The sequence below is a fragment of the Sus scrofa genome, chromosome 2, assembly GCF_000003025.6.
Source record: "Sus scrofa isolate TJ Tabasco breed Duroc chromosome 2, Sscrofa11.1, whole genome shotgun sequence".
Classification (NCBI taxonomy): domain Eukaryota; kingdom Metazoa; phylum Chordata; class Mammalia; order Artiodactyla; family Suidae; genus Sus; species Sus scrofa.
In genome coordinates, this window is record NC_010444.4 from 87,443,994 (window position 1) to 87,465,149 (window position 21,156).

The 21,156-nt window shown below is 42.7% G+C and overlaps 1 protein-coding gene across 14 annotated transcripts in view; it reads right to left on the reverse strand.

The window, feature by feature from the left end:
- LHFPL2 (lipoma HMGIC fusion partner-like 2) overlaps positions 1-21,156 on the reverse strand; it is a 177,568-nt gene that overhangs the window by 122,875 nt on the left and 33,537 nt on the right. For 4 of the 14 annotated variants that reach the window (XM_021079510.1, XM_021079511.1, XM_021079489.1 and 1 more), the window contains exon 3: positions 18,018-18,070. The gene's annotated coding sequence lies outside the window, so the exon portion shown is untranslated. 14 annotated transcript variants of the gene reach the window in all.

The window sequence follows — 21,156 nt, forward strand, 5'->3', positions numbered from 1 at the left end:
CAAACATTCCACAATTACTAAATCACCTATAGAAAATGGACGGCCTCCAGGGACCAAAATAAGAACATAATTGCATATCATATCCCAAACGGCAGAGAGCAACCGCGTGATGAGGGGAACCCCCGCGCCCCTCCCGAAGAATGGAGCCTGGTGCCGGGTGCCCAGCTGGCCCGTCCTCAAGGTAAAAGGCTCCCTCTCAGGGACCAGAGAGCAAACTTTATACCCCCATGTTCTGACCTCACAATCGAGGATGTAAGGACGGCCAGCAATGCCATCAACACACGCGCCGATGGACATGTGCCAGGACCGCTTCAAACCAGGATCTAAGACAAAACAACACATTAGATGAGCTGTGGGCAGACATCCCACCCCGAGTCAGGTCGCAGGGATTCTCCTTCCTGGAGACAAACCGTATTTTTACAACAGGCTTTTCTATTTTCCTTAGAGTGCTTCGACGGTAAGAGCACAAACCAAACATCTGAAATAATGAGTCACCTACTGGCTTGAATCCGAAGCACCAGGTCAAATGCAGTTTAAGCCACGTCAGGGCTTAAAGGCAACTTCAGTGCAGTGAGTGGACGGATTTCTGCCACTCAGAATCTGTACCCCTTTCCATCAGGATGGATGAGGGCTCAGCAACGAGAGGCAGGATGAAAAGTCCTGGCTGTTAGGGAGGCATGAGAAGAATCTATGGTTTTCCTTCTCTCTGAAACTGGCCCTCTTTCGAGGAGATTCCAGAAGAGGAAAAACCAGAAAAGAAACTCAAATTAAATAGCATTTTTCCCCTCTATAAATACCTCTGGCAAAGGGTAGTCTGAGTGAAATGGGGGTTTAAATTAACATTAATGGTATTAAATAACAGCATTGTTATTTGTGGATTTAGTTAAATTTGTTCTTGATTATATTAGATAATAAAGGTGAAACCTTCCTTCATCAGTAAAAAGAAAAAAAAAAAAAAAAAGACATTCCCAATCCTCCAGCCATTCTGGACAGAAGTAATAGATCACAAGAGTTAAATGATAAGCAACTTCCAATTACATATTTTTCCCACCACTCTAATTTTGATGTCTACATTTAAAGCCAGACAAACATTATTTGAAATTGAACTCAAATACTGCACAGCTAAAAGACTGCTTCTCAAGAAAGAAGGCTGGACTTCCAAGACACACACGCCTGCTCAAGACAACCTAGCGTAGCGGGGTAAGGAGCCGGCATTGTGTCTGCAGCAGCTCGGGTCAGTGCTGAGGCGCAGGTTTGATCCCTAGCCCAGGAACTTCCATATACTATGGATGCAGTCAAGAAAAGAAAAAAAGAAAAAAGAGGCCAGGGACCAAAAAAAGAACATAATTGCATATCACATCCCAAACAGCAAAGAGAAACCGGTGACGAGGTTAACCCCTTCGCTGCATGTGTTCCTCTCCTGAAGAATGGAGCCTGGTGCTGGGCACCCGGCTGGCCCATCCTCAGGGTCAAAGGCTCTCTCTCAGGGACCAGAGAGCAAACTTTGTACCCCTAGCTCGGCATCATTTCATGGGAGGAAAGAAGCTGCATGGAGGAAGAGTTCTCAGAGACATTTTAATTTTGCTGAGTGGGTGAAGCAGGCAGGCAGATGATGAATGACTTTGCAGTTCCAAGAGTATTTTTCATGAGTTTCAAAGGGCTCGGTCTTCCTTTAACGCAAGTCGATCTTACCTCTTCTAAAATATACCACAAAAGTGGTAAAGAAAAGCTCGGGAAGAATCACTCATTTACCTTGGGCAATCTTTGTGAGTCTTAGCAAACCACTGCAACCCTGCTTAGGGATGAAGGTGTCACCCACCTGTGTGAAACTGTCCTCTGTCCCAGCTGCCCAAAAGTCAGCCACCCACCCAACCCCCAGCCCAACCATTCAGACCCCAGCTGGGAACCCCAGAGGAGAAAGAGGCCTTAATCAGAGAAATTACTCGGCTGGTCAGCAAACCACATTCAAATGCTGACGGAACGTAATTTCTAAACAAGCCTCCAGAAAAGACAAATTCCTTCTTTTATGATAATGTTAGTAGTTTCTCCAGCTCTCAAGTGTTTGCCTTCTTCCCATGAAAACCCAACAACTGACTCTAAGTGGTCCATGTTCCACAGTCTGTCAATTCACATGCAATCAAAATTCAAACATTTAAAAAGAAACTCAATTTGTTAAGTACTGACTAAATCACAAGGTAGTATTTAACATACTACACATGATAATCGTGCGAGCAAAGCAAACAGCCAAGCCCAGGTCTCAGCCCCTCTTACAGATCAGACTTACCTCTGGGACCTGGTAAACTCACAGATGGCCCCGTACCAACCCCAGAAGTGAGGTGGGCCTGATGTGGAGTGGAAACTGCCCTGAGCATGGAGCCAGGAGATGAATTTCCCAAGCATGGCTTTTCATTTCTGGTATGACCTTGGGTGCATCACATCTCCGCCCTGTATATCCTCAATTCTAAAATGGGAGCGCTGGGGAGTTCCCGTTGTGGCGCAGTGGAAATGAATCTGACTAGTATCCATGAGGATGTGGGTTTGATTCCTGGCCTTGTTCAGTGGGTTAAGGATCCAGTGTTGCTGTGAGCTGTGGTGTAGGCTGGCAGCTATAGCTCTGATTTGACCCCTAGCCTGGGACTTCCATTTACCTCGGGTGCAGCCCTAAAATAAATAAGTAAATAAAGAATATATTTTTTAAAAATGGGAGCACTGTATCAAATTGTAATCTAAGTCTCTTCCAGCATGCACATTTTTTTTTCGATTTTCTCTCAAACCCAGAGTTTTTCCCACTTTAGAAAATGTACATCCCTCAGTGTGGAACAGAAGCAAGGACAGGTAGAAACAAGTGTACCAAGTGTGTCTCTGGGAATACAGGCGACCAATTCAACAATGAAAGGATGTGTGGGGGAGAGAGAGGAACTGGTAGGTGGATGAGGGAAGGCTGTGGCCAAGAGCCTTAGAAAGTCATGCAACTCTCAGACCCAGTCATTTTTTTTTTTTCTCCTTTTAAGGAACAGAACATATAAAGTAGGGAAGGAGAGAGAAGTGAAAAAGAAGCAAGCTATAAGTCTAAGACATTCAATGAACTTTTGTCACATGTACATTATGCTATATTACAGCCATAAGAAGGGGTTTAAGTGAAAAGCAACACGGTTTCTGAACTTGAGGGATCTGTGATGGAGTCAGTGGTTCTCCAACTTCATATGCTTTAGTATCACCAAGCAAGCTTGCTAACCAGGCAATTCTAATTACATAGTCAATCAGAATTTCTTGGAGGCATAGTCAAGAAATGTTTTTGTGTTTGTTTGTTTGCTCTTTAGGGCTGTACCTTGCAGCATATGGAGGTTCTCAGGCTAGGGGTCAAATCAGAGCTACAGCCGCCAGCCTACACCACAGCCACAGCAATGCCAGATCTGAGCTGCATTTGTGACCTACACCACAGCTCAGGGCAACGCCGGATGCTTAACCCATTGAGGGTGGCCAGGGATCGAACCCACAACCTCATGGTTCCTAGTCAGATTCGTTTTCACTGTGCCACAATGGGAACTCCTAGAAATATTTCTGTTGCTCACCATAAACTGACAACAACAAACTAAGTAACAATGGAAGGCAACTTCTAGATAATGCAGTTAAACATGCAGGCCCTATAAGGCAACTTTGACTAAGTTATTAAGAACGAATATAGGTTAATACCAGGTTTCCCACACTCTTTGCTAAAGGGCCCTAGAGAAGAATTCACAGGAGGATGGAGGGCTATTTCAATTTTTCAAAGAAAACGCAGCGAAGTGTTGGTCTCTGCAGAAACTACTAGTTCAAGTTATGTCACAGACTGTACTATATTCCTTTTGGTAACATACTATCTTTGTGAAATTGGTTTTTTTTTTTTTTACAATTGCTATGATAATAAACTAAATACATTTGAAAACCAATGTAAAGAAAAAAATAAGGGTGCAAGTGTCCAATCGAATTCCAATGGGTGGACATATCCCACTAGCAAATAATGGTGGGTATTTAAGAATGAAATAATATTTTTCAATTTTCTAAAGAGAAAAACATTGACTTTCTTACTTTTTTTTTTTTTTTTTTTTGCTTTTCAAGGCAGCATCTGCAGCATATGGAAGCTCCCACGCTACAGGTTGAATCGGAGCTGGAGCTACCGGCCTATGCCACAGCCACATAGGATCCGAGCTGGGTCTGTGACCTACACAGCAGCTCACGGCAACGCAGGATCCTTAACCCACTGAGAAAGGCCAGGGATCGAACCCACATCTTCATGGATACTAGTCGGGTTCATAACCTAATGAGCCACAACGGCAACTCTCAGACTTTTCTTTTTTAATTCTTTTTTCTTTTCTTTTTTGGCCACCCTGAGGTATAAGAGAGCTTCCAGGCCAGGGATCCAATCCGAGTCACAGTTGCAACCTACGCTGCAGCGTTGGCAATGCCAGATCCTTAACCCTTTGTGCCAGTCTGGCATTTCAGCCAGGGTTTCAAGGATGTCACTGATCCCATCGCACCACAGCAAGAACTCCAAAACACAGAGATTTTTAAAAATTTGTATGTATTACTTTTTCAAATGGCAACTAAGTTGCTGGGACATAAATACGTACTAAGTTGTTTGTGCTTATCTACTTAACAAACAAAACCGTTAAGTATTTCTTTTGCAAACCTTATCAAGACATTCAGGGTATCATGAACAGAAACAACTTGGGAACTTCTGGGTCAAGGCAACTTCACAATGATATTCTTTTCTAAGCACAACAATTTAATTCACTCGATCAAAACAGATTTATGTAAGGCTGCATGCATTCTGATAGGGAAAGCATTTAGAGGGGTTCCAGAATTGTGCTTTCTTGAATATTCTCAAGAAAGAACAATGGCTAATCAAGAATGTCTATCCACCAATTAACAATAGCCTCATAAATTATTTTCTTTCATGCTATATTTCAAATATAATTCCAAAGTAAAAAAAGGGAGAAGGAGTTACAGTTTTCATGGTTACTGTTAACACATTTGTGCAAAGTCCTCAAGCATGAGAAAGTTTCATTTATCTCACAGAATTTGTACAGTTGTTTCAGTAACAAGTTTATAAAATATTCCAAGTCGAGTTACCCCTAGTCTTGAAGCAACAGGTCACAGGAAATGCTGAGCTCTAGCTGTTGCACCTGTCAGCCCAGCATCCTACCTACAGCCCTTTTTTGGCACAGCCGTGCTCCTTGTTAACCTGCATCATTCCTCTGCTCTCCCAAGGGTTGCGGATATAATTGTACACTCTAAATTAATGTGGGTTGGATTTTACCTGAGACTTTCTTGATTCCTAGAAATAAAAACTTCCCAAGATTAAATAGCTAAAGATAAATCAACCTCCTAGCAAGTGGAACCTAATTAAGAGGATACATGTGTACTGCGAGGGTGTGCCTGCCAGTCCGACAGTTAACAAGTAACAAACATCAACTTCTTACTGCCTAGACCTGGGATCTCACCTACCTGTCTGTGGCTTAGCACAGAAAATGAGACATCCTTATTCATGTGTAACCACCTCAGCCATTCTGAATGGCTTAAATCTGGGGTTTTTCAAATTGTGCCCTAATTTCTGGCAGTTTCTACAATCCTCTTTAGAAAATGTTTCAAAAGATAGAATTTTTGAAGTGACGGTTCAGAAGTCAAATCTCTGACTAAAAGACAAAGTTACATGACCAAGCAAATCTTAATTGTGACTTTTAGCAATTAACTTCTACAGAGCCTAATAACGAGCAAGCCATATACTTTTTAGGAAGAGATGCTTCCTAAGGAGACAGATGGGAGCTGAAAGCACTGCGCTTACTAAATTCCCAAATAGTTTTGAAATTTTCAAGGTGAGGTTACTCACTTAAAAGTGAGCCTTTCAAATAAAATTACAGATACATTCTCATCAAGTAGCAAAACTAGACACCAGTTCTAACAACCCCCCCCCCCGCCCGCCCCCGCCCCTTCGTGTTGATCTCCCAAAACACGGTCACTTGTCAAAGTTGCAGAGTAAGAGCTCATTAGTAAGCCCTTCACTTTGGGGTGGAGGGTTACAAAGAGAGACGTTAAAACTATAATCTGAGTCAAACGATAATTTCTCTACTTTCTGAGTTCCAAGAATCAAGCTTTCACAGAGAGAACTGAGTTCCAAGAATCATAAAGCTTTCACAGAGAGAACTGACTAATGAATGCAAGCAGACAATATCCTTACTCCCTCCGAGAGATATTACTAATAAAATGCCCTGAAGTCGGTAACTAAAATAAATGTTCTCACCGAACAAACACTTTCCACAATGGAACAGAAATAGCAGACGACCAGGACAGTACTCTATTTTGGCCTATGTTTGAACTTAAATTAGCTGCTTTAAAAAAAAAAAAAAAAAAAAAAAAAATTTGTTTTTAACTGAAACTCCCCAGACGCTAAAAAGCAAAAGGGAATCACATCTAATTCTGCCCCACACGTGACCAGCCTGTTTGCCATCTGCTTGACCCTGCAAGGCCGGGAGGGCACTTCAGACTCAAGGATCAAATGACAGCCGGCAGGAAAACCTCAGAGGAAAAACTGTGAAAATACAATTAAGTAGAACAACTCCTACCATTTGGTCTGGCGACGAAAGGAGAGATGAGGTGTCACTGAGGATGATAAATATTTGGACCCTTGACTTCTCTGCGAGGGTAAGGTAACAGAACAAATACCTTTTCTTGAAGGGGTGATTTGGTGTGCCCCAAAATTTATCAAGCTGAGATGAGTCTCTCATGGCCACCAAGGTATCACTGAAAATGTAGGTCTCAGAGCAAACAGTCCCAAGAGTGCAAAGCCAAGGATCAGTCACTTAATTCCTCTGTGCTGGACAAGCACCCACAAACAATGCAAATTATTCTTAGGTTTGTATAGGAATTAAAATTCATAGTGAAGGGCCCTTGCAAGTTAGGCAAACCCCAAAAGAAAGATGTTTGTTCTTTAAGAACCACCAGATAAAGACATATGGATGGCCAAGAGGCGCATGAGAGATGCTCACCATCACTAATTATTAGAGAAATGCAAATCAAGACTACAATGAGGTGCCACCTCACACTGGGCAGAATGGCCATCATTAACAAGTCTATGAATAACAAATGCTGGAGAGGGTATGGAGAAAAAGGAACTCTCCTTCACTGTTGGCGGGAATGCAAATGGGTTTAAGCACTATGGAAAACAGTGTGGAGGTTCCCCAGAAAATTAAATATAGAACTCCAAATGATCCAGCAATCCCACTCCTGGACATCTATACAAACTATAATTGGAAAAGATACATGCACCCCTATGTTCACTGCAGCACTATTCACAACAGCCAAGACATAGAAACAATGTAAGTGTCCATCAATAGATGAATGGATTAAGAGGATGTAGCACATAGACACCATGGAATACTACTCAGCCATAAAAATGCCATTTGCAATGCAACTGACAAGGGCTTAATCTCTAGAATATATAAGCAACTTATACAACCCAACAGCAAAAAAGCCAATCAATCAATGGAAAAATGGGCAAAAGACCTGAATAGACATTTCTCCAAAGAAGATACACAGATGGCCAACAAACACATGAAAAAATGCTCAACATCGCTGATTATAAGAGAAATGCAAATCAAAACTACCATGAGATACCACCTCACACCAGTCAGAATGGCCATCATTGATAAATCCACAAATAACAAGTGCTGGAGGGGCTGTGGAGAAAAGGGAACCCTCCTGCACTGCTGGTGGGAATGTAAACTGGTACAGCCACTATGGAGAACAGTTTGGAGATACCTTAGAAATCTATACATAGAACTTCCATATGACCCTGCAATCCCACTCTTGGGCATCTATCCGGACAAAGCTCTACTTAAAAGAGACACATGCACCCGCATGTTCATTGCAGCACTATTCACAATAGCCAGGACATGGAAACAATCCAAATGTCCATCGACAGATGATTGGATTCGGAAGATGTGGTATATATACACAATGGAATACTACTCAGCCATAAAAAAGGATGACATCATGCCATTTGCAGCAACATGGATGGAACTAGAGAATCTCATCCTGAGTGAAATGAGCCAGAAAGACAAAGACAAATACCATATGATATCACTTATAACTGGAATCTAATATCCAGCACAAATGAACATCTCCTCAGAAGAGAAAATCATGGACTTGGAGAAGAGACTTGTGGTTGCCTGATGGGAGGGGGAGGGAGTGGGAGGGATCGGGAGCTTGGGCTTATCAGACACAACCTAGAATAGATTTACAAGGAGATCCCGCTGAATAGCATTGAGAACTATGTCTAGATACTCATGTTGCAACAGAAGAAATGGTGGGGGAAAAACTGTAATTGTAATGTATACATGTAAGGATAACCTGACCCCCTTGCTGTACAGTGGGAAAATAAAATTTAAAAAAAAAAATGCCATTTGCAGAAACATGGATGCCACTAGAGATTCTTGCACTAAGTGAAGTAAGAAAGACAAATACCATGTGATATCACTTATATGTGGAATCTAAATATGGCATAGATAAACCTATCTACAGAACAGAAACGGACTCAGGGACATAGAGAACAGACTTGTAGTTGCCAAGGGGGAGGGAGAGGGAGTGGGATGGACTGGGAGTTTGGGATTGGTAGATGCGAACTACTACATTTAGAATGAATAAGCAATGAGGTCCCAGCATACAGCACAAGAAACTGTATCAAGCTCGCGGGATAGAACATGATGGAAGATAGCATAAAAAAAAGAATGGGAGTTCCTGTCGTGGCACAGCAGAAACGAATCCGACTAGGAACCATGAGGTTGTAGGTTCGATCCCTGGCCTCACTCAGTGGGTTAAGGATCTGGCATTGCCGTGAGCTGTGGTGTAGGTTGCAGATGAGGCTCGGATCTGGCGTGGCTGTGGCTATGGTGTAGGCCAGCGGCTGTAGCTCCAATTAGACCCCTAGCCTAGGAACCTCCATATGCCATGGGTGCAGCCCTAAAAAGACAAGAGGACCAAAAAAACAAAAAAGAAGAAGAATGTGGGAGTTCCCGTCGTGGCGCAGTGGTTAAGGAATCCGACTAGGAACCATGAGGTTGTGGGTTCGGTCCCTGCCCTTGCTCAGTAGGTTAACGATCCGGCGTTGCCGTGAGCTGTGGTGCAGACGAGGCTCGGATCCTGCATTGCTGTGGCTCTGGTGTAGGCCGGCGGCTACAGCTCCGATTGGACCCCTAGCCTGGGAACCTCCATATGCCACTGGAGCGGCCCAAGAAATAGCAAAAAAGACAAAAAAAAAAAAAAAAAAAAAAAGAAGAAGAATGTATATATAGGCATGACTGGGTTACTATGATGTACAACAGAAATTGGCACAACACTGTAAATCAACTATACTTAACCGAAAAAATTAAGAACCAACAGATAAAGACTAAATCAAATCAGAGTATCAACATCTCTATCTAGCAAACTTATACCACCAATGATTTCAACAGCATTAGAAGCAAAGAAAACAAAACCAAACCTTCCAACCCCTCACAAGCATTCCTAGGGCTTCAGTCAACCCAGGATGAAATCCCCAGACATGGCTGGATTCTCCTTCAGCCTCTTGCCAACTTTTTGGAGAAAGAGAAGTCAGAGGGCTGAGGAGGGCAGGGATAATTCTCCAGCCTTTCCGTCTCCTCTCCTTATTAAAGTCCTTTTCCTCAGAGCCTCAGTTCTTCCAGAAGTGGAAACACAGGTGTAGAGAGTCACTACATCCCTGGTTAAACACTACTAAGCAAATGCAAAGATTGTGGCTAGACCCCCAGTGTGAAGGAGAAGTGGGTAGGAAAGTTGAACTCTTTAAAAACCAAAAAGCTGAGGAGTTTCCTTGTGGCTCCATGGGTTAAGGATCTGGTGTTGGTTCTGGTTACCACAGACTGGATCCCAGGCCCAAGGAATTTCCATATGCTGTGGGTGTGGCCAAAAAAAAATAACCTTAAAAATTGAAAACTGCTTTTTAAAAGTATCTATTTATGTGGAAAATATACACATTAGCTTAGACTCATCCCCTAAAATACTAATGAAATATGGTACCACATTTAAAAGCAGTTCCACTGAAATTTTCAGAAAAGGAAGGCCTATCTGACATGAACTCTGAAAAAAGAAAGACAAATTATTGACCCTAAAATACAACCATGGTTAAAGGGGATGATGAAGGCAATGAGGAAAAGAAAAAAAACAAAAAACGAAAACTAAGGCCCATATGACATTGACAACTTTTTTTCTTCTGCTTTTTAAGGCCACACCCGCAGCATATAGCTCCCAGGCTAGAGGTCAAATCAGAGCTACAGCTGCCAGGCTATGCCACAGCCACATCAGATCCTGACACATCTTTTTTTTTTTTCCTTTTCTTTTTAGGGCCCCACCCACGGCATATAGAAGTTCCTGGGCAAGGGGTTAAATGAGAGCTGCAGCTTTGACTTACACCAAAGCCACGGCAATGCCAGATCTGAGCCACATCTGCGACCTACACTGCAGCCCTCGGCAATACCAGTTCTTAACCCACTGAGCCAAACCAGGGATCTAACCTGTATGCTCACGGGCACTATGTCAGTTTCTTAACCTGCTGAGCCACAGTGGGAACTCTGACATTTCTTTACCTTGTTAAAATTAGGTGGTTTTAAGACATCTTTCCAATGTCACAGGAAAGTGAAAGGTGCAATATTTTCTCACAACACCCAAACAACTTAATATCCTCATCTGCCAACTTCCAATTTCTCTAAGGGCATTTTAATTTTTTCATTTTTTTGCCATTTTTTTTGGGGGGTGCCGCACCTGTGGCATATGGAGGTTCCCAAGCTAGGGGTCTAACCAGAACTATAGCTGCCGCCTTACATCACAGCCACAGTAACGCCAGATCCAAGCCGAGTCTGCAACCTACACCACAGCTCACCGAAACGCCAGATCCTTAACCCACTGAGCGAGGCCAGGGATTGAACCTGCAACCTCATGGTTCCTAGTCAGATTTGTTTCCGCTGTGCCACGACGGGAACTCCTCTAAGGGCATTTTATTCAGGCTAAGAAAATACAGGATTGAAAGGAACATATCCCTCTCAAATTCTCCATTTTTTTCACCAAACAAAAAAGTATGGTACCAGAAAAGAATGGTCTAAGTCTGCTACAGAGAGATGCAGATACTCTTGCTAGATTTAGTGCTGTGGGGGCGTCTAAGCCACAGAGAACCTTCACCACCAATGTTCATTCACATACAAAGCCGAGAATGAGCTGCACCAGGAGGACTAAGCCCAGGCAGAAGAGCGCTGACCTGGAGTGCAGGGAAGCCAGCCAAGAAGACTCCTAGTGCCCAAGGGCTTGAGAACCAACCAGCCAAGGCTGCATGAACCCCGCCTCAGAAAGCTGCTGCCCAGGCCCCCAGACAGAGCAAATCACAGCAGCTCTCACTCCCGAAGCACCAACCCTGAGCCAGTCCTCTGCCCTGGAATCACTTTCCTGCAAGCACTTCACTGCATTGAAACCTCACCACCACCCATGATGCATTTATGAAATGGAAACTGAGGCTCAGAGGGTGAGATAACAGAGTTGAACCCCTGCCTGGCTCACTCCACAGCCTGCCCTGTGAACCACTACAGCCAACGAATTTATCAATGAGCTGAGAGCAGGCAAGGTCTCAATTTGCAGATATGAAAACTATTATGCTCTTACCCAGAAAAAGGCTTCAAGCCTTAGAGACACTTCCTTTTCCTTCCAGTTGTCTTTTTCTTTCTCATTACATCGCCTCAGAGGGTGCCTGAAGCAAACGGAAGAAGTAAAATGGACAGAGTGGCATGACTCCGTACCCTTTACCATGAGGCATTCCTCTTGGGGAAATATATGCCCCCCAAGGGACTCCCATGGAAAAGCAATCTGCTTAAAGATGTTGGCAGCACGATTATTTATGCCAGCCTCAAACTGGAAAGACCTCAAATGCCCTAATATGGGGCTAGTGGAGCACCACTATGACACCAGATGATGAAATGCAGTTAAGCCTTGAACAGCATGGGTTTGAACTGCACGGGTCCAGTGACATGCAGATTTGTTTCAAGAGTAAACACGACATCCTAGTGCTACATGATGCCCGGTTGGTTGAGTCTGCAGACATGGAGGGACCGCAGATACAGACGGCCAACTTTAAATTACACATGAATTTTCAGGGGCACAAAGCCTTGGTGCCCCTGACCGCCGGCTTGTTCAAGGGTAAATTTACTACACGGGCTGTTCAAAGTGAGCAGGATGTGGTTAGTCCATTTATGTGGAATGTAAAATGACAATATCGCTAGATATTTTAAATGCAGTAGTATTTGCTCAACACTTAAAACCCGTAAAACAATCCCACACAGATACAATCTGAGAAGCAGAATCAGAGAGGTGCATGAGAACTCAATCTGCCATAGTCTGGGGATTAGTGATTGCAAAGCTGCTGGAGAAACACAAACTGTAAAAAGTCAAAACAGAGACTGACAATAGATTGCTATGTGATCAGAGAAACCTGTATTCATGTCAACATCACGTCCTCTGACCACTGTAATTAATTTCTTAATTTCTGTTATTAAAATACCTGTTTGCTCTGTGGCTTCTTGAGGACGGGCTTTCCAATAAAATCAGCAGGATCCCTGGGGGAGAGTAATGAGGTATGAGGTTCTGCATCAGTGCTGCTCAGGACACATTCCTTTAATCCTTTTTGTTTATTCTGTTCCCTGCATTTATGAACTTTCCAAATCCCTTCTACTTAAACCATAGCACTAAACCACTAAGATGAAAGACATGAGGAATTTTCTCAAGAATGTACTTAGTTTTATGTCTGATTGATGTGCTTACAGTTTCATACATTAGTAATTTGCTGAATGAACCTGTACCAAATAATATGCCTGAAAACTCATCTTTTAAAATGTGTTTTGTCATATTTTAAAATAATGATGGGAGGCTTCCATTACCTCCAGGGTAAGAACAGGTTTTCCTGGCCCACTGCAGACTTTGCATGTGTTAAGGGGTTTCTGAAGCCAAGGGACAGAAGCCATGGTTTGCCTAGGGGTTTAAATTATGTTTTAAACAGTATTAGAAAGAGGAGTTTAATGAAAAGTGTTTCAATTAACTGCTGGTCAGTTAACAAGATGAGACATTCTCCAGGACACCCTGGCAATCAATGCAACTCCAAAAGCTGGTGGCCGTCAGAAGCACAATATGCACTGACCCATCACCTGGCCTCCAAACAGGGTGATGTCTGGGAAACAGACAGCACCAATCTGGGTCTCAGCCATTCCAGGAACCTGTTTCATGGGCCACTGCTCTGTGCCATTCGCTGTCAATCATTCCTTCCACCCTCCTTCAAAATACCAGGATTTTTAGGACCTTTCTGTCCCCAATACCACCACGACCATGATACCCCCTAAGCTGGACAGAACTCAGACGGGCCACCTCAGGACATACCTGGCTTCTATAACAGGTAAAATCACAGAAAAGGTAGCCTCTATCCTTCTTTTTTAAAGTCGATTTTAATTAAATTAATCTTATAGTCTTTCTCCTTTGATCTGTCACACATTTAACTTGGGAGTCAAGACACAACAACCTGAGGATGAGTTATTTTTAGAAGTAATCAGCACTACATTTTAGAATTCCCTGGAATTTAATAAAACTCCAGATTAATCATTTCTACATAATATTGTCAGCCGACAATATTAATTACCTTACATGTGCAATCTGGTTTGAAGTCCTTCCAAAGCTTCCACATTTGCTACTGAACCCTCACCACCCCCACAGCAAGTAAATTTCTTTAGTCAGCCACATTCACAAACACATTTTACAAAACTAACCTCTCCAATATGAGCTCTGATGCGAGAATAATACAATTAAGCCAGTGTCATCAGCAAAAAGTCTGTCCTATATTGCATAACTCCATTCAACTCAACTGGTGGCTACCAAGTGCCCAGTATACACTAGGCAACAAGCTCTCGAGTCAGGCTTCCTTAGGGGGAAACAAAAACTGACAAAACCAAAAATTTAACAGCTTTAAGTATGTTTCTCAATATTGAACAAACAAACAAAAAAACCTAGTTCATGAAATCCACAAGTCCAGGTACCAGTGATTTGAAAGATTTCACTGCACCTTTCCTTTCCTTAAGCCTAAGTGACGTCTGGTTTCACAGAAGCATCTCCAGAAGCGGCATTAACTTTTCCTCTGCCATTAGGGACTAGGCCGTGAATTACTGCACAGGGCTATTTAATGTACAAGACAGAAATTTATTAAACAGCAATGAAGAAGTAATGACCAAATGGTTCCCCAGTGGCTGAAAGAGTCAGTAATTAACTCCCACTAAGTGCACGAAGACGGTGAGCTATTATATAGCACTAAAGGAACAGTTCATTAGTACCTTAGTGTCCTGAAAGGGCCATTTTCCTACAACTCACCATGAGCAGGCTTAGATACTGGGGGGATCCAGCTGTTTGCTGGAAAACAACATGAATGGTCCCAGAGCAGTCAACTTTAGCCCGGACCCTGGCTTTTAGCTCCATGGGTGAGCAAGCCCTTTTCTCAATGTCCCCCAGGCAAAGTCGCCCGCAGCCTGAGGACTGGGTGTGACAAGACAGTAGCCCCACTGAGTCCATCACAGACCCGTCTCTTTTATGAATTCATAGAGGTGTTGCACATCTCCTTTCATAGTTTTCTATTTTGCCATTCTGATGCGAACAAAGGACATTTAAAAATAAGTTATGATCTAATTTTAAATAAAATTTGCCATGTCTGTTCCAGTCTTTTAAATCAAAATTCAACATGAAAAGACTATCTCCTTCTGGAGTTCCCATGGTGGCTCAATGGGTTAAATACTGACTAGTATCCCTAAGGATATGGGTTCGATTCCTGGCCCTGCTCAGTGGGTTAAGGATCTGGCATTGCCACAAGCAGTGGGGTAGGTCGCAGATGCCACTTAGATCCGGTGTTGCTATGGCTGTGGCATGGGTCAGAAGCGGCAGCTCTGATTCAACCTCTAGCCCATTAACTTCCATATGCTGCAGGTGGGGGGGGGGGTCTATCTTCTCTAGATGGTTTTACCTACTGAGGAGCTAAGACACTGAAAAACTCTCCCAAACTATTTTAAAACTCCTCCCTTCAAATCTGAAATAAGGTTCCAAACAAACTAAGTTGGTGCTATTTCTCACCCTTAAGCTAACGGTGCCTACACCTGGGTCATGCAAGGATCTCAACAGCCAATGTCTGCGTTTTGTAAACCTGTGTACTCTCCAGACAAAGGGTGCACATAATGAACCTCAAATGTTAAATCACGCCGGGCAGTAAAAGAGTACACAGCAAAAAAGCTTTTTAAGAAGATACATGATATCCCTCATTAGATGAACTCAAGAAAGTGTAAAAGAAAGATAAGCAATTAACCAACCAACTGGTTTAAAAAAAAAAAAAAAAAGTTTCAGGTGACACCAGGGGATGGACAAGTGAGATCAAGGAGATAAAGTTCAAAGAGATGGAACAATAGGCCATTAATCACATGGATCTGGGAAAACTCTCACAGACCAAAAGGAATGGAGAAAGCATTCTAGAAGAAATCAGAGATGGTCATGAAAGCAGGGCTCCCTTAGGAGAAATGCTAGAATACTCACATGAAGATTACACCTCCCAAGAAGAACACGAGTTATTTTTTTTTAATCCCTATCAGATTACAAAATAGTACTTGCTACTTTTACTGTCAAAAAGCCCTCTTGGGCAACGCTTGAGAAGTAATGGGAGAATATGGAATATGACAGACTGTCCAAAATAAAGACTGAAAGGGGGCGCTATTTTAATTGCATAACCTCCAATGTGGCAACTACTTAACATGAAAACCAGAAAAAAACATAACTGCCTACCAGAATAATGTAAGGGGAAATGCATCCTGGATATATATATACATTTTTGGTTTTTAAACACTAATGCTATAAAATCATTAAATCTCTCCTTAAGTAGTTATCCTAAATGTATCTGCCAAGAAAAAAAAAAAAAGTAAAATGAGAGCCATCCGACAACAACAACAAAAAGGTGGCTAAGGAGTTTGGGAAACTTAACCATTTAAAACACAGTAAGTACAACAAAGTAAGTTAGCAAAGGCTTTCCTTCATTATGGGATAATAAAAAATGGTTTCCACTTTCTGATGGTAGTTGGCCAACCTGCATGAAAATCCTCTGACTCAGTAGTTTTAGTTCATTGACTCTATGAGATAATCAGGCCAGTATAGCACAAGGATGTTCCCACATTATTCATAAGGGAAAATATTCTATCTATAACAGACTGATTAAATAAATCATAGCACACTCATACAACGGAATATTCCCCAGGTATTAAAAAAGAGGTGTCTAAATTTATTGAGATGGAAAGACTACCACAATTTATTGTGAAGCAAATAATAAAATAATGCCTTATAATGTGATTTCATGTATCTAAAGTTGTATGTGGGATAACGGACAAAAATATGGGCACTAATTATCTTCAGATGGTGAGTACATGGCATGGTTTGCCCCTTACTTGTACTTTTATGTATTCTTTGAATTTTTTACATTAAGCTTTTATTTTAAACAACAGAAAAGAATCCAAAAAATTAAGGCTCTTTCATTTGGTGGGGGGTGGTCTTGATACACCTTTTTTTTATTCCCCCCCAAAAAAAGAATCTTTCCCTAGAGAGAGTGACAGTCATTCTTTATTTATGGGCTGAAAATTCACTGCCATACATCAGAAGCTTCTAAGTGGAAGCAGCCTGGCCTGAAGGCTAGGAAGCACCTACCGGGCTAGCAGCTCCCAGCACAGCTGGAGTCACTGATCCAGACTGGCCTGGACAGACCAGGCAGAGCTACCTCTAGGGGGCCCCACCCGAGCCCTCAGGACCAACCTCCTGGTCAGCACATGATCACTACCCTGCTCTGGGGACTCCAAGAGAGGCAGGTGGGACAGCAGGACTTGGTCCAGGAAATGTCAGCTGGGCCCTCTGTAAGCAGCAGGTGCCCTGAGCAGGGAATGGTGCTAAAATGAAAGTTTCCCCAGAGGACAGGAGGCAGTCAATGGCCCCTGGGAAAGGCTTAGTCTAAGCCCACCCACCAAACACAGCTGACTCTTGAAGAACGCAAGTTCAAACAGCATGGGTCCACTTATACATAGATTTCTTTCAATAAATATATTGGAAATGTTTTTGGAGATTTGCGACAATTTAAAAACTCACAAACTGAGAAGCCTAGAAATATAAAAAAAAATTTAAGAAAAAGGTAGGTAGGTCATGAATGCATATAGAGAGATACTAGTCTATGCTTACATAGGCATAAGGTAATATTTAATATAAAACTTAATAATAATGTGTTCATTTTCTTACGGTTTTATAACTTTGCTTCCAAAGAATACATTACCCTACAGTATGCATTTATCTTGTAACTGGAGAAACTGTGAATCAGCCTCTCATCACAGATAAGGGATTGAGCTTTTTTAAAGTAACAATGTTTCCAAGACTGTTAATTTATTTTTTTTGGTCTCTTTTAGGGCTGCACCTGCGGCACATGGAGGTTCCCAGGCTAGGGGTCAAGTTGGAGCCGTAGCCACCAGTTTACGCTACAACCACAGCAATGCCAGTTCTGAACCGCATCTTCGACCTATACCACAGTTTACAGCAATGCCGGATCCTTAACCCACCAAGTGAAGCCAGGGATTGAACCCGAGTCCTCATGGATACTAGTTAGACTCGTTTCCCCTGAGCCACGACGGGAACTCCTTCCAAGACTATGTTATGAGTATGAATGGCATACCATACTCCATACAAAATGTACAACAATTCACTCATTAGTGTGCTGGCTAGGCTACCGCGAAGCAATCATATTGATTATTACACTAGGCTACCACAAAGCCATCCAATCACTGCTTCTTTGTTATTGATACATGACTTGTTACCTCTGTAACTAAGGATGAATTTCATATTATTTTTTCATTTCTGATGTCTAGTGTTAGCATGACATATATTACCGTGTTTGATACACGTAAGACGATATCGATGCAGGTACTGACAGACGAGTCACCTGAAAAACAGATGATGGGATCTTATGGTATTGACAAATCAATACAGTACAGTCGATCTATTTTCCTTTAGCTTTTCTTAACATTTCCTTTTCTCTAGCTTACTCTACAGGAAGAATACGGAATATAATACATGTTAACACACAAAATATGTGTTAATAGACCATTTTTGTTAGTAAGGCTTCTGGTCAACACTAGGCTATCGGTAATGTTTTGGGGGAGTCAAGTTACATGCAGATTTTCAGACGGAAGGGGGGTTGGCACCCCCAACCCTTGTGTTTTCTAAGGGTAAACTGTACTGGCAGGATTCCACTCAAGGCGCAAAGGATCTGAACACCTACCAATCAACAGGTCCATAACAGAGGTCCACTGTGAATCTAGAACTGCGGTACACATGACAGGTGGGTGAGCAGAGAGAAAGCGGAGAAGCCCCCTTCATATATTCCAAAAATTCAGGGCATCAGCAAATAAGATATTAAGTAAAAAGGCTACACACTCCAGGGAAAAGTATGCCATAGTAGTCTCTCTGGTGTAGACCAACCTCAAAGTCCAACCTCTCTAACAATGAAAGCAGCAGAAAGGAGTTTATCTAGCAGTCACTCTACTTCCCTCCTGGCCCCTCCACTGCTCTGTTCCTCCCCCTCCCCCGTGCATTCCTGAAAATTACTAATCTGTTTTTAAAATGTGGTTCTGGCCATATCTAGGGATTGCACCAATATTCTGACACCTACCATGTGGTGAAGAGAAGATATGATTACACCCTAAAAAAAGAAAAGAGCATTGCATGGCCATTAACAGGACATCTAAGTGCTTCCTCCCGAGAAGCAGAGTTAAGTGGTGCAGCTTGGATTCTGTTTTCATTGCAGAGTTATTGCAAAACAAACCAAAAAAAAAAAAAAAGTTTATGAATTGCTATAAGCCATCAAACAGACAGGTGTATAAATTCTACCAACGCACTAGTTTTTAAAATCAAATTAAGACATAATGTCAGTATTCACCAAGCAAGGGATCGGTTCCAGCCACACGAGCAGAGAGCTGGCCATCCCCTGGCCAGAGCACGGGCAGCTCTGAAGTGGGTGGCCTGGCTCCAAGGACAATACAGAGCAGAGCAAGGTCACTGTGGGCTGAGGTACAGAAGAAGGACTTTCAAAGTGGAGTTCAATCTGGGCCTTGAAGGCTGTTCCTTATCCATCTCTACACCTCGATGCGGTAAGAATCACCACCTGACCCTGTGAAAACTCAGAATGGATTGAGCCCACACAAGGGGAGTCTTTTTCTAATTCCATTTTCCCACATGTGGTCCAGATAAGCACGTCAACCCACACACACGGTCTAAACGCTTCACTCTTTAAAAACCTGCAGTACGTCCTAAGACGGCTCTTTCTAGCAGGTGTGCTTCTCTCTGAAAGAACAAAAGAACACTTTCTATGCTTCAGTGTTTCTCCTAAAACAAAAGGCAAAAGAGGAGTGAGAAAAAGTACATTCTTTTCAAGGACTGTGCTTTCACTAGACATTTTGCTATAAACGAACGCAAAGTTAGCTGTTCACGGGCAATAGAGCATTTCCAACTAACTACTTACCATTCAAACTCTGATATTTTGAAAACATTTCTGCTCAGGTTAAGGAGATTTTTTTAGACTAGGTGAGTAAAATTCGTAGAAATATAAAAATCACCCTAGTCTCTTGCATAGATGGCTTTTTAGAAGTTAAAAACAGGAAAACGGCCACTAAAGCAAACGGATGGGAGAAGAGTATGATCTCCGTCTTTTAGAACCGGATGCCATCGTATTATCATTCCTGCAAAACTCTGAAAATGTGACCAGTATTTACCCAGAGCCTTCTGTTAAACAGTGAAAATGCTTTACAAATATCATCCTCATAATAACCCCATAGAGAGAGGAGAGTTTGCTATAAAAGTTCATTGGGCGTGAAAACTTGGCTCAGTTATTCAACAGCTCGATCCAAAAGCAATTATTAAAATTAATTTTTAACAGCAACAAAAATAATTTGGCTCAAAGAGTAAACTAATAAGCAGTCAATGGCCTGCCCATGGCACATTTCCCCCACACAAAGGCTGCCGTTCCTTGCCCGGTACCCAGAATTCCATCCATGAAGCCAGCTCCTGTAATGATGGCTCAGAGGCCTGGTGCCAGGGGCTGAATCAAAAGCACTGGACTCCAATTTACAGCAGCACTCGGTCCTATATTTACTCTGCTCTTAAAGCTGGCACAGAATGAACGGGAGAGGTAGCGATTTCCTGATGAATTAAGGCTGAGCAGAGAGCCAGCTTTCCCGATGTGTATGGGACAAGGATAGACAGGGTCAGCCTGGCGCCTCTTCCCCTGTGAGTGCCCTCGTAGGCACATATGTGCCAGGAGCGCCCTCAGGTCCTCCTGGCACATGAGGCACCAAAAGGATGGGGTGCACTGAAGCTGGTGCATTTGCTGGTGCAAAGAATGCCAATTCTCACTGGCCATTTTCCAGGCTCCGAGGAGCAGAGGCCGTAGAACAAGTTCAAGTCCCTGGAATCGACGACTTGAAGGTCATACCTCCTCTGCCAGCCTTCTACCTTCCTTGTGGGCTAGTTCTCTCTCTAGCCACAGGTATGTTTCCTGGAGGCGAAATGAATGCCCGGTAAAGGCAGTTAGTTTCATAAGACCATGAGAAGCCTGGAATATATATTTGGTTTTCCTGGGTCTTAATTCCAGGGTTGTCCCATGTGCCCTGGGGGTAACGGCAAGTGACTAGGCAATGAGACTGCCCCAGCCTTTTCAGAGCATGGTGGTGAAAGAAGGATTCAGATCCCTGCTTTTTACTTACAGGGTGTGTTATTTACACAAGTTACTTATACTCACTGAGCCTCTACTACCTCCTCTGTAAAATGGATCTAACACTCCATAGGGAGGCTATGAAGACTGGCCTAAGAGAGATGCTACCTAGTACCGTCTTCTGTTGACATGAACCAACCTTCTCCCATCTCGAGCGATTTCCATCCTTCTGTGCTTGTCTGGTACTCTCAGTTTCAAATTTTTAAAATCATTCGAAATGGACTATCCATGCCTATTTCATACTAAAAGAAAAGCCAGAG